The sequence below is a fragment of the Triplophysa dalaica genome, chromosome 10 (genome assembly GCF_015846415.1).
Source record: "Triplophysa dalaica isolate WHDGS20190420 chromosome 10, ASM1584641v1, whole genome shotgun sequence".
Lineage (NCBI taxonomy): Eukaryota > Metazoa > Chordata > Actinopteri > Cypriniformes > Nemacheilidae > Triplophysa > Triplophysa dalaica.
The window spans coordinates 17,603,211-17,618,787 of NC_079551.1; the positions used below are offsets into that span (position 1 = coordinate 17,603,211).

The 15,577-nt window shown below is 41.2% G+C and overlaps 1 protein-coding gene across 1 annotated transcript in view; it reads right to left on the reverse strand.

Annotated features, from left to right (window-relative positions):
• Positions 1-1,840, reverse strand: part of add3a (adducin 3 (gamma) a) — a 79,424-nt gene extending 77,584 nt beyond the window's left edge. Inside the window, exon 1 of the mRNA XM_056759917.1 lies at positions 1,736-1,840. The gene's annotated coding sequence lies outside the window, so the exon portion shown is untranslated. The remainder of the gene's footprint in view (positions 1-1,735) is intronic.
• Positions 1,841-15,577: the final 13,737 nt, after the last annotated feature.

Here is a 15,577-nt window from a genome sequence, read left to right on the forward strand (position 1 = left end):
AAAATTACAGTTTCAATTTGTGTTTATATTACTCACAGGGTGGATAGAACATTTCTAACATACCCTGCTGTCTGAACCTGAACCTTCGACTCTCTTAGACGACAAGAGAAGTGAAAGTCTGTTGCCATGATGAAGAAACCAGTGAAAGAGGAGTTCAACCAGCCTTGATCATCTGCAACATTCATGTGCTCCTTATAAATAAATAGTGTGAAGAGAGGCTAAAGCTAGAACAGAAAACATTTACATTTTGCATTTATCCTAATCCACATTTTATCAGTATATGTATCCCCTGGGAATCAAAAATATGACCTTTGACGTGCCATTCAAGTAGAGCTACACAAACTTTTAAGATCATTTAAGACTTACTTTAAAGGTGCAGTGTGTCATTTTTTGGAGGATCTATTGACATAAATGCAATAAAATATTCATTATGTCTTCAGAGGTGTATAAAGACCTTACATGATGAAGCGTTATAACCTTGAATCTTCCTACACTGCGGGTCCCCTTACATGGAATTTACCTTGTGAAAAAAAACTACGGTAGCCCTAAACGGACAAACTGCTTTACATATCGTAAATATGTTATCTCCTTCGGCAAAGAAGTAGGGGAGATGGTGGTCTAGTGGGTTAAACCACTGAACTGGTAATCAAAAAAGGTTGCTGGTTCGATCCCAGCAGCCACCACCAGTGTGTCCTTGAGCAAGACACTTTACTCCATGTTGCTCCAGGGGGATTGTCCCTGTAATAAGTGCACTGTAAGTCGCTTTGGATAAAAGCGTCTGCCAAATGACTAAATGTAAATGTAAAGTGACAACGTGATTCATTTTTGGTCCTGTGAGAGCCACCGTAGTGCTCCGAAAGGGAGGGTTGGAGAGAGCAATTGATTGCAATTCGGAACCTCACCGCTAGATGCCGCTAAATTTCATTTAAATCTTCATTTAATAGGTGATCTAAATAGGTCTCAATACCCGAATTGTTTAGCAAGACAGATAAATTTGTGCATAAGCAGGTTGCAGGCTAAAGATATGCCAAAAACGGCAATGTATTGCTTTTTACAAATAGGATATTGATACGGGAACAAGTGTGGGCTATATAATCAAATTAAATATATAGAAAATATTAATAAAGGCTTAATCTATGCAACTTTTTATTACACACTTCACACCTACATGCAATTCTTCTTACATTAAATTGTTGATCTTGAGTCCATAACTCAACACATAAAAGACTTGACAAAACTGATACACATCTGTATGAAACGCAACAATAAAGGACAGCTTTAAACGTATAAATTAATCATCGTATATTGACAATGCATCATTTCGTCATGACCAGTTTAGATATGTTACATTCATGACCATACATGCGCACATATGTTCCTGTGATTTATGTACTGCATCAAACCACACTGCGTTACTATCACAACACACACTGCCGGTAAACTATGGCGGTCGCGCGAACACAAGAACGTCATGACAACCGATAGCAATTTCAAAGCTGTGTTGGGACATACTGTAACTTTAAAAGGCATCTATTAATCCAGCCCGTTAAACGACAGTATCGTAAATACATCACTTCACTGCAGCACATCTGCATCTGGAAGCATGCGTGAAACAGCACGAGCACGTTTTCTCCCGCATAAATATGTGCGTTTGCGTAACACAACACAGACAGTCTACGTTGTTTAAAAAACAAACGGGGGCGTCATGAAGCAAAACGGATAAAAAGCCGCTTACCTGTAAAGGGTTTGGGAAGTTACGCCCAATCTGGTACTTTCATTCAATCCCTGCGCACGTTTAGCGCGAAGAGCACGAGCAGTTTTCAACGGCAGTTCACGTCACGCAGTTACATCAAACACCGCGAGAGGGCGGTAGCGTAGCGCAGATGTGAAAGCACGGCGATTGACGTCACAAACAGAACGCAATAGTTTGAGGAAGCGCTGATGTTATAGAGATCTGCGGCAGTGAGGCGACGCTCACTATATGACAGGAAGTAAAGTCTCACTTGGTTCGTTATGTTTTAAAGAGGGACACAATTTGGCAGTCACTGAACTCTATTGCTTTTTGTGACTTTTCTGATTTATTGATATCATTTTTTCTTCTCTTTAATCTACATGTGTATTATTTTAAGAAGATTCAAGAGGGGCAAAGTATTTTTTTATTTACTTTTTGCTTATTTATTCTAATTAATTTTTTTTACAAATAAAATAGCAAAGCAGATTGAGCTGTCGATAGTATTTATTCAGTGCATTGCAATATTTGCTCTTTGTATTGATTCAGCACATATTCAGGAAAATAATATGCCTGCAAGTTGCAATTACGAGGAATACAGAATATACATTTGCTGAATAAATGTTATTATTATAAAGCTGTTTATAAGTGATTGTTCTGTACCCATGATGATCCAGTGCTTCTTCCTAGAGGCCATTAGCTGTATTACATTGTAGAGGGGAAACTGCTGGATACATAGCTAGGTCTGATTTTTAGAAATCTTGGGTTTTGACTTCTTTTCAGTAGGCCAATTTAAAATTAATGTCCCTTGATACTTTTTGTGTTTTATCATTTCTTATAACAATGTAAATATTAACTTGATGTAATATCTGTAAACATTTCAGAAAACATCCATAGACGTTTGCAACCATGTGGGGGATACACACATAACACATATTTCTATTTCTGGAAGACATTTTTTCATCTTTGTAAACATGAATATGGTATCAAGCATTAAGCATATTTATACATTTCTTCTTGGTTTTTTCATTCAATGAGTCATAAAGCATGTTTAGATATGTATACAGCAAAATCTGAAGGATGGCTTAATATAGCTTATTTCTATATAAATGAAACCTATTAAGAAAAATATTGAATGTATATGACTCATCTGTGGCAGTGTTCACAGAATGCATAACACCAAGACAACGATGAAGGGATACTTTACCCAAAAATGTAAATTCTGTCAAATATTTAAGATTGTTCCAAACTTGTTTACATTTATTTGCTTTGCTGTACACACATGAAGATATTTTGAAGAATGTCAGACCTCACCCACCGTTTACTGCCAGAGCAGGGAAAATAAATACTATGGGAGTAAAGGGGGGAGATTTGACAATCTTCCAGATTTCTTCCTGTGTTTTAAGCAGAAAAAATCAATTTATACAGGTTTGGAACAATCTGAGGGTGAGTAAATGATAAAAGAATATTTTTTTGGGGGGGCGAAATATCCCTTCATGTTCATGCCCCCTATTTCTTTGGCTCATTGCGTGTACAAACCACTAGATGGCGCTTCTGCTTTATTAATTTGGATTGCTGTGTTGTTTACATGAAACGGTAAATAACAGAATGAAAGTTTGAGCCAATGAAGAACTTTAAATGTGCAGAAAGCCCAACAGGTGCGTCTCTCTATGTGCAATATTTTATATATTTAAGCACCACAGCCCGACGAGCGTGTGATTCACACGTCACTGCATAAATTGATTGACAGCTCCCATTCCTGACGGATGACTTCCTACAGATCTTGTATGACTCACCGTATGAGTTTAAGTTGAATATTCAGACGTCAGCCATAACTGCTCGTGCATCAGCCAACATCTCATTATTGCACGTGTCGTATGAGTCATGAAGTGTGTTTTTGACACAGCTGAACTTATACAAGCGGAATATTCACATTAACACTTTTTATTTACCTTTATCGGACAGTTCACGATAGATTAACTATTGCACAGCCTCCTAATCATTTGCATAAAATATATATTCACTTCTGATGTCGAAATGTGATGTAGGATAATTTGAATATTTTTTCGATTACAGTATAAATCGCCATAAGGCACTTGATTCTTGAGTCTTTAGTCACATAAAGAGGTTGCAAGTACTTGCATCGCACCCAACATGCCTTTTAGTTGGTTGACCTACGTTTTGTGTTGCCTCGAGTTTCCCCAGAAATGTCCCTCAAATAGTTTTCAATGTGAAATAAATGAATATGTCTCCATGACAATAATATTGCAATAACACGTGGCAAGACGGTGTCCGCGTGTTTTATTTGTTTTCGTCAACAGAGGGCGCTGCTCGCAATCGCCAAGCTACCTCAATGGGTTTACATCCAACATCTAGAATAAACTACTGCAATAGCATCACTATCATCATCTTTTTGAAGTAAGCAGCGTTATTGCACATAAACCAAGCAAACCTTTAATTTCTGTGTATTGCTTGTTGCAATACAATTGAAACCGTTTTTGCATTTATCTCCTTTGAGCATTCTGTCCTGTCTAGATATTTTAAGTGCTTTACGTACCACATGCTTTATTCAGTCATTGATGATAAACCAACATTTCTACACATTATAGGCTGTCCAAAGATTAATGGCATCCACAGTAAAAGAGGGTTTGTACATAATATATGTTTCTCCACTGTGCATTATAATTTTGTTAAAGTATAAAAATGAATAAATGTTTATATATAATTCAAATTATACATACATATATTAATATAAACATGAAAAGATTTCCTACATAAAACATGTAGTTGGCCGTGTAGGCCTATGTGTTTATAAATACCAAGTAAATATGCACACTGCACAGACATACAGTATATTAGAAGTTAAACTCAACCTTTTATTCTGGATGCGATTATTCATGGTGAATCGTTGAACAGCCTTTCGGACTTGCTTGCAGTGTCATTGTTTTTGTTATTTTAAAGCTGTATCGTAAAAAATTGGATTCTGTCTTTTTATTATTATTGCAAGTATTTATTATCCTACTAGTTGTATTTTCTCCAACTAAAAAATTCAAGCCGTGGCGTATCAATCTTGTCACACGTCGTCATGTGATACAAATTTGCATGTCACAGGCTCAAGTTAAAAAAGCCAAACCTGAAATCTTTATGACATTACGCCGTCATTATATGGCTTAGTTACCCTACAGTATCTCAAACTAACCCTTCTTTTACTATTATAATGTTTGAAATGATATAGCGATTCGGACAGCCAGGGGCCCTCTCCCGCCCTGTATCCCCCACCAACGCCCCCCAGCCGGGGAAGGAAGCGCGAGAGAGACGGCTCGGCTCTGGAGCCCACTGTTTATGCAGCAACATCCTGCCCATCGCCCCACTACCCACCAACCACACGTACACATGCACACACAAGCAATTTAGTGTGAGATACTGTCATGGAGAACAGCTGCCTAAGTAGAAAGTAGACAGCAGGGTAGCTCCCCAGGTAAGTTTTGAAACAGGGCTTCTGTGTGTGTGTGTGTGTGTTTGGCCTTGTTTTAATATCCCGATGGGGGCCTAAACCTCAATACACACAATACATGGGGACCGTGTCACAGTGAGGAACAAATTCAAGGTCCCCATGGCCAAAAAAGCTTATAAATCATACAGAACAACATTTAAAAAAAATCAAAAAATGTTTTCTATGATTTTTGGGGATCAAATTTACAATTTGTACAGTATAAAAATCATTAGGCCTATGGACCGTCCCCCATTCCATTTTCTGTCTTGCTCTCATCAAGCAACCTCAATTCCCACTTCCATATCTCTGCAATCTCCTTGAGAGAATTGGGTTTGTGTGTGTGTGTGGTATTTTATATCTTTGTGAATCATTTCTGGTGCTGCTGTGTATTGTTGCTTTTTCTATATCAAAACCCCAAAAGTGAGTCGATTGAAATCGTATGTTCCTCTGTAGGCCGCCGGTTTGAAACTGAAGTGCGTCAGTGTTTAGCGTGGTCAATCGCTAGCCGTCCCACATACTGTAGCCACCTCTCCCTCACACACACTTTAAGGGTTGAGACAGCACTATGGGGTGTGCGTCATAATCTTTTAACATTAACACACATCCACTCGCTCTAAAACACACATAGCTGTTGAACTCGCACTGCCATCACAAGACGGATGCTCATAAGCAAAGTAGCAAATGGTTATATGAAAATAGACCACTAGATTTGATGTTTGTCCACAATATGTGTTTACGTAAGTGTGAATGGACACACACTCAAGCGTACAATGAACAAGTGTCTTTTCTAGGTCAATTTTGTAGAAACGGACATGGAGTCATCATGACTACCATCTTAAAAATGCTTGTGACTGCAATCGTATGTTAGCAATATCAATGGAGTTCCTTATGCTTGGGAGGCATCTTTGAAACAGATATGGACACGGATGGGATGCGAGGACAGGAAATGATGCGCACAAGAGAAGGAAGTGTAATCAGGAAATGTGGCGAAAATGACACAAATACCCATCGACCATTTAAGGACCACATCACGATGCATCATATGCTTACTGCTAAGCCACCATGAGCACATCATCAGTGTATGTTATTGTAATGGAAATTATCTTTTTTGTGTACTGTAACTTTAAATATTTTTTTTTGCCAATTAGCATCTGAAACACACTTTCAGGAATGCTTGGCATCAATGCAGGTGTGTGGTGATGACAGCTTCCACAAGTTCCCTAAAGCATTTCTTATGTGTGCGCGCATGTATGTTTTTGTGTGTGTGTGTGTTGTCAGTGTCATGGCACAGCTTGTTGTGAGAGATGAGTGCGATGAGTCTATATCCTGTTGTACCGTCATGACGTGAATCACATTTTCTCAACACAACATTCACAGTAATCCACTTCACCCTGTTCCTGTGTTCTTCTGTGAATCCAATAGCCAAAACTGGCTAAAAGTCTGTTCAAAATTTAAAATTAAATGAATTCATTCATTTATTTAATGAATTAATTAATTAAAATTAATAATAAATTATATTTATTCATTGGAACATACAAGTCATCATATTTAAATATATCCATTTGTATGCTTGGAACCAAACCTGTGATCTTGAAGCATGGAGAGCTGCTAGAAAGGTTGCGACAACGTTGGCAAAACATTCCCTGTAAGAACAAAATGCTTTCGGTTTGTTGTGGCATTTTTCTAAGAAGTTATCATTAAATTAAATGCATTTTCATATGTATATGCAAAGTGACCTACATTTGATTATTGGCTATTGAAAACGAGTACATGGAGCTTTTTTGAGATTTACATATCTCTGGAAATATACCATATAGGGCCAGATAAATAAAGGTAGTTAAAGTCATTTGTTGAGAACCCGAGTCTGAAAGGATATTAAGAAAACTGTAATATTTCTTTAGTTTCAAGTATGCACACTTTGGGAAAAAGTAATTCTGCGGGTTTTGAACTGTTGTTGGGACGTAATGCACCAAAGATGGCTAAAGTCGAAAAATTCTTCAAAACGCGCAAATGTGCCATGTTTTGCTCCTCTATCACTCCCTGTAATTTGGCTCCAAATTCGGTTTAAAATTATCATTTTGACCCCTATACAAAATAGTGGATAGCTGATAAATAACTATCAATTAATAAATATTCACCCATGGTATTATAATAATATTATTAATATAATATAATACTATTTTGTCTTTCTTAATCTTTTTTCTAGAAAATCTAATATTTTACCTAGGGTTGAGTTGATATTAAATGATACATAATATGTAATACTTTGTATTCCAAATTAAAGGTCCAGTGTAGTAACGCTAGCGACATCTAGCTGTAAGTTCGCAGATTGCAATCAACAACTCACTCCCTTTCGAAGCACTACGGCGGCTCCGAAACGCCCTCTGTAGAGCAGTTTGTCCATAGGGCTACAACATGGTGAATTCCATGTAAGGGGACCCGTGGTTTATGTAGATCGAAATATCTCATTCTAAGATAATAAAAACATAATGCTCCATTATGTACGGTCTTTACACTTCTCTGAAGACATAGTCCTGTATATTATATAGCATTTCTGTCAATAGATCCTCCATAAATTACATACAGACTTTATAGAGAATATATTTCAATCTAATTTAAATTGGCAATTTAATTCAAGACAAGCAGTTAGGTAGTTATCTTTATATGTTGATGAGGGTCTTGAAGTATTTTTACTGTAAAACAGGACCAATTCTTGCATTGTACAAACAGTTGCTTCTCACCAAAACCCCATGTCGTATCCGCAAACGTACTGTTGGTTGTCACATTGTCAGAAAAGTGTAGCGGACAGGAAATGTAATGGCTGCAGCAACGGACACATCGACCTGACACATCATCAGAGGTGTCGTTTGACGTCACGGACCTAGAGAGCAGTCAGCATATTCATGCTCTGAAAAAAATAACAGAAGATAAAACACCTCGCTCGCTTCTCTCGCTGCTTTTCCACTTCGTCAGGGATATCATGCTAATGTGTGAAGAAACAGTTTGACACAAACTATATGGCTGGTCTTGACGCACTGTTGATGGCGAAGATGTAGAAATGTTTAAACTCAGTGAATGTGTTTGTTTGGATCTGTAGAATGAGATGTGTCATTGTCACCCATCTGTCGTCTTACGTATAAAACAGGAAGTGACCGGTTCACATCATTATTATTCACAAGCACACACAAATTCATGGGCATCTTTTGGAGAGCAGTGTAAGTCTCTGGTCTTGTCCGGCTGCACAGCTTGAAAACCCATTTGTGCTTCAGGGGAATCGTGTTAAATAGACCCTGTGAAGTAGACATTTTGTGGCTTTTAGTCCATTAGTGTTAAAGGAAGTGTGAGTGTACTACTAAAGGTTAACCGGTGAATTTCACAAAGCCTGTCTAGAACATTTTGTAGGTCAAAATCCAAAGAAATACATATTTTATACAAAGCAAATGAAGGCATTTTAAGACTAGGAGTTTTTTTATTACATGTTTCAATAACGGTTAAGCAATTTACAAAGGGTTTAAATATTTGTTTTGAATAAAATACCTATCACTTCAAACCGGACATCCACTTGATTTCAGATTAACTTCAAAACAGATCTTACATGTTCTCTCCGTCAAACTCTCTATTGGAGCTTCATTTTGTGTGTCTGCGCCCAAATCCTTACATCTGATCACCAAAGCTGCATCTTCTACCTCACCACTGGATGAGAGTGGTAGGCTGTAGGCTGGTTTAGGATCAGCGGTATTGTTTCTTTCTTCTGGGCTGAGAAAATGTCTACTTGATCCCAGAAGAACTCTTTGAAGAGGAAGAGCAAAATGATTTTTTTTTGCATGGACGATTTCATGACTACACCTGACAGTCAGTGCGTGGCAACGGTGACATCTGGGCTGAGATAAAGCACTGACAAGATTTGATCTGATGGTATTTCACCTTTGAATGAACTCACTGTGAAGTATGCTGATTGAAAGAGGCATAAATAGCTAACTTTTTAATGCTTTTTTTAGAGATGTATGATACCAAATTTCTAAACCTACACGATTATTCTGAAGATTAAAATAATATTTCTTATCTTTCTGAATGTTATTCAATCTTATAATGAGTGTTAATATTAAACATCAAACTGGTGATATTTCTTTACACTTTCTATATACATCTCCATACTTACTCATTTTACATGTAATAAGGGCTTAACATTAACACCTGCCACTCCCACTAACCATTTTGGTGGGTTGCAAATATTTTTTTATTGTAATTTCTTAAAGAACCATTATTGAAGCCACTAAGAACACCTCGACAACTGCATAGTAACGTACGTGAAGCCACTCAGAACACCTCGACAACTGCATAGTAACGTACGTGAAGCCACTCAGAACACCTCGACAACTGCATAGTAACGTACGTGAAGCCACTAAGAACACCTCGACAACTGCATAGTAACGTACGTGAAGCCACTAAGAACACCTCGACAACTGCATAGTAACGTACGTGAAGCCACTAGAACACCTCGACAACTGCATAGTAACGTACGTGAAGCCACTCAGAACACCCCGACAACTGCATAGTAACGTACGTGAAGCCACTCAGAACACCTCGACAACTGCATAGTAACGTACGTGAAGCCACTCAGAACACCTCGACAACTGCATAGTAACGTACGTGAAGCCACTCAGAACACCTCGACAACTGCATAGTAACGTACGTGAAGCCACTCAGAACACCCCGACAACTGCATACTAACGTACGTGAAGCCACTCAGAACACCCCGACAACTGCATAGTAACGTACGTGAAGCCACTCAGAACACCTCGACAACTGCATAGTAACGTACGTGAAGCCACTCAGAACACCCCGACAACTGCATAGTAACGTACGTGAAGCCACTCAGAACACCCCGACAACTGCATAGTAACGTACGTGAAGCCACTCAGAACACCCCGACAACTGCATAGTAATGTACGTGAAGCCACTCAGAACACCCCGACAACTGTATAGTAACGTACGTGAAGCCACTCAGAACACCTCGACAACTGCATAGTAACGTACGTGAAGCCACTCAGAACACCTCGACAACTGCATAGTAACGTACGTGAAGCCACTCAGAAGACCCCGACAACTGCATAGTAACGTACGTGAAGCCACTCAGAACACCTCGACAACTGCATAGTAACGTACGTGAAGCCACTCAGAACACCCCGACAACTGCATACTAAAGTACGTGAAGCCACTCAGAACACCCCGACAACTGCATAGTAACGTACGTGAAGCCACTCAGAACACCTCACTCAGAACACCTCGACAACTGCATAGTAACGTACGTGAAGCCACTCAGAACACCCCGACAACTGCATAGTAACGTACGTGAAGCCACTCAGAACACCTCGACAACTGCATAGTAACGTACGTGAAGCCACTCAGAAGACCCCGACAACTGCATAGTAACGTACGTGAAGCCACTCAGAACACCTCAACAACTGCATAGTAACGTACGTGAAGCCACTCAGAACACCCCGACAACTGCATACTAACGTACGTGAAGCCACTCAGAACACCCCGACAACTGCATAGTAACGTACGTGAAGCCACTCAGAACACCTCACTCAGAACACCTCGACAACTGCATAGTAACGTACTTGAAGCCACTCAGAACACCTCGACAACTGCATAGTAACGTACGTGAAGCCACTCAGAACACCTCGACAACTGCATAGTAACGTACGTGAAGCCACTCAGAACACCCCCCCGACAACTGCATAGTAACGTACGTGAAGCCACTCAGAACACCCCGACAACTGCATAGTAACGTACGTGAAGCCACTCAGAACACCCCGACAACTGCATAGTAACGTACGTGAAGCCACTCAGAACACCCCGACAACTGCATAGTAACGTACGTGAAGCCACTCAGAACACCCCGACAACTGCATAGTAACGTACGTGAAGCCACTCAGAACACCCCGACAACTGCATAGTAACGTACGTGAAGCCACTCAGAACACCTCGACAACTGCATAGTAACGTACGTGAAGCCACTCAGAACACCTCGACAACTGCATAGTAACGTACGTGAAGCCACTCAGAAGACCCCGACAACTGCATAGTAACGTACGTGAAGCCACTCAGAACACCTCGACAACTGCATAGTAACGTACGTGAAGCCACTCAGAACACCCCGACAACTGCATAGTAACGTAAGTGAAGCCACTCAGATCACCCCGACAACTGCATAGTAACGTACGTGAAGCCACTCAGAACACCCCGACAACTGCATAGTAACGTACGTGAAGCCACTCAGAACACCCCGACAACTGCATAGTAACGTACGTGAAGCCACTCAGAACACCCCGACAACTGCATAGTAACGTACGTGAAGCCACTCAGAACACCTCGACAACTGCATAGTAACGTACGTGAAGCCACTCAGAACACCTCGACAACTGCATAGTAACGTACGTGAAGCCACTCAGAACACCCCGACAACTGCATAGTAACGTACGTGAAGCCACTCAGAACACCTCACTCAGAACACCTCGACAACTGCATAGTAACGTACTTGAAGCCACTCAGAACACCTCGACAACTGCATAGTAACGTACGTGAAGCCACTCAGAACACCTCGACAACTGCATAGTAACGTACGTGAAGCCACTCAGAACACCCCGACAACTGCATAGTAACGTACGTGAAGCCACTCAGAACACCCCGACAACTGCATAGTAACGTACGTGAAGCCACTCAGAACACCCCGACAACTGCATAGTAACGTACGTGAAGCCACTCAGAACACCCCGACAACTGCATAGTAACGTACGTGAAGCCACTCAGAACACCCCGACAACTGCATAGTAACGTACGTGAAGCCACTCAGAACACCTCGACAACTGCATAGTAACGTACGTGAAGCCACTCAGAACACCCCGACAACTGCATAGTAACGTACGTGAAGCCACTCAGAACACCCCGACAACTGCATAGTAACGTACGTGAAGCCACTCAGAACACCCCGACAACTGCATAGTAACGTACGTGAAGCCACTCAGAACACCTCGACAACTGCATAGTAACGTACGTGAAGCCACTCAGAACACCTCGACAACTGCATAGTAACGTACGTGAAGCCACTCAGAACACCCCGACAACTGCATAGTAACGTACGTGAAGCCACTCAGAACACCCCGACAACTGCATAGTAACGTACGTGAAGCCACTCAGAACACCCCGACAACTGCATAGTAACGTACGTGAAGCCACTCAGAACACCTCGACAACTGCATAGTAACGTACGTGAAGCCACTCAGAACACCCCGACAACTGCATAGTAACGTACGTGAAGCCACTCAGAACACCTCACTCAGAACACCTCGACAACTGCATAGTAACGTACTTGAAGCCACTCAGAACACCTCGACAACTGCATAGTAACGTACGTGAAGCCACTCAGAACACCTCGACAACTGCATAGTAACGTACGTGAAGCCACTCAGAACACCCCGACAACTGCATAGTAACGTACGTGAAGCCACTCAGAACACCCCGACAACTGCATAGTAACGTACGTGAAGCCACTCAGAACACCCCGACAACTGCATAGTAACGTACGTGAAGCCACTCAGAACACCCCGACAACTGCATAGTAACGTACGTGAAGCCACTCAGAACACCCCGACAACTGCATAGTAACGTACGTGAAGCCACTCAGAACACCTCGACAACTGCATAGTAACGTACGTGAAGCCACTCAGAACACCCCGACAACTGCATAGTAACGTACGTGAAGCCACTCAGAACACCCCGACAACTGCATAGTAACGTACGTGAAGCCACTCAGAACACCCCGACAACTGCATAGTAACGTACGTGAAGCCACTCAGAACACCTCGACAACTGCATAGTAACGTACGTGAAGCCACTCAGAACACCTCGACAACTGCATAGTAACGTACGTGAAGCCACTCAGAACACCCCGACAACTGCATAGTAACGTACGTGAAGCTACTCAGAACACCCCGACAACTGCATAGTAACGTACGTGAAGCCACTCAGAACACCCCGACAACTGCATAGTAACGTACGTGAAGCCACTCAGAACACCTCGACAACTGCATAGTAACGTACGTGAAGCCACTCAGAACACCTCGACAACTGCATAGTAACGTACGTGAAGCCACTCAGAACACCCCGACAACTGCATAGTAACGTACGTGAAGCCACTCAGAACACCTCACTCAGAACACCTCGACAACTGCATAGTAACGTACTTGAAGCCACTCAGAACACCTCGACAACTGCATAGTAACGTACGTGAAGCCACTCAGAACACCTCGACAACTGCATAGTAACGTACGTGAAGCCACTCAGAACACCCCGACAACTGCATAGTAACGTACGTGAAGCCACTCAGAACACCCCGACAACTGCATAGTAACGTACGTGAAGCCACTCAGAACACCCCGACAACTGCATAGTAACGTACGTGAAGCCACTCAGAACACCCCGACAACTGCATAGTAACGTACGTGAAGCCACTCAGAACACCTCGACAACTGCATAGTAACGTACGTGAAGCCACTCAGAACACCCCGACAACTGCATAGTAACGTACGTGAAGCCACTCAGAACACCCCGACAACTGCATAGTAACGTACGTGAAGCCACTCAGAACACCCCGACAACTGCATAGTAACGTACGTGAAGCCACTCAGAACACCTCGACAACTGCATAGTAACGTACGTGAAGCCACTCAGAACACCTCGACAACTGCATAGTAACGTACGTGAAGCCACTCAGAACACCTCGACAACTGCATAGTAACGTACGTGAAGCCACTCAGAACACCCCGACAACTGCATAGTAACGTACGTGAAGCCACTCAGAACACCCCGACAACTGCATAGTAACGTACGTGAAGCCACTCAGAAGACCTTTAAAACCACATAGCTGCATTTTGCAGGGTCAAAACTATTAAATAGAAAATAGTAGCATACAGTAAAATCACTGAAGTTGACATTTTGATTTACAAAGACACATTCCTTTATAAATATTAAGTGTGAATATGAAGTCTTATTTGCATTGTGTGCAGAAACATGCGCTAACATGTCACAGCCTCATCATAGGAACTGACAACCTTCTGAGTAAAAGCTTCAACACACACACAGACACACACACACACACACACACACACACACACAAACACAGGAACAGGTGAGAAGATGTTTCTGGTTCATTAGTAATGACATACTCATAGACACACCTTAACCCAACCCGAGTGGAATGGGGTTTTTACGCAGCGCTAGTTTCAGTCTCACTGTGAAACATTCGCAGCTCGATGGAAAACATGGGTGGACACGTTTATAGGCGTCCACGAAACATCTCATGCCCAACCCAACTGAATGTCATGTGGGGTTGTTTTGATTTTGTTTGTTCCTCGAGGTAATGGACTAACTAACATTGTTTACATGGCCTTAGGATGTTTATTGTTTTCTGATGCCTGGTCTTGTGCAGCGTTGCCAGTCTAGATCTGCTCAGAGCTGTTCCCATTTCCTGTTTAACAGGAAGAGACGGACCGCATCGGTCTTTGTGTCAGTCAAGAGAGACAGGAAGAGGATACGGCCCACAGGAAACAGCTCCCCCCAATTGCTTAGAATCGTCCCTGCTGTAATGGCTAAAAAAACTCCATGTACCCAATCTGTCCGTTGTTTGTTGCATTACGGTAAAATATATTGCAAAAAAACTTTGCTGTTGTTACTGGGAAAATCTTTTCTACTTCTGAACCTCAAATGTAATGTTACTGTTAGTAAAACACACAACTTAAACAGGGTTTGAGTAAAAAACAACAAGGAAATATATTATATTAAAAATTACAAAATACTTATATTTTTATATTAATATTGACATTAATAAAATAAAATATTATAGTCGTATTATTAGACACTAGCCAAACACAGACCGGAAGTTAACTTGGAGTCAGGCGCCCGTCCGCTAAAACGGTCTGTGGCTGTGTATGTAAATATTTATAATATTATTACCCAGAAGATTTTTGTACAGTGGTTGTTCTTGGCTCAGGAGATATAATAAACAGTAGTTTGTTGCATGAGTCCATTTTTTATAAAGAATTTCTCAAGAAGCCCAACTGCAATTTTTCAAAGGCCACAAGACTTAAATGGAAATTCATGTAGAAGGTTTGCCGACATAGATCACACCAACCGGACGTGTTCCTGTCATGTTTCTGTAATTTTCATACTGCCTTTAAATAGGAAGTAACACAGGTGCAATGTCACCACAATCTGACCAGAAAGAAACTGTTAATTGACACTGAAACACATCTGTGACTCACACACTCACCCATCTACACACACACACATTT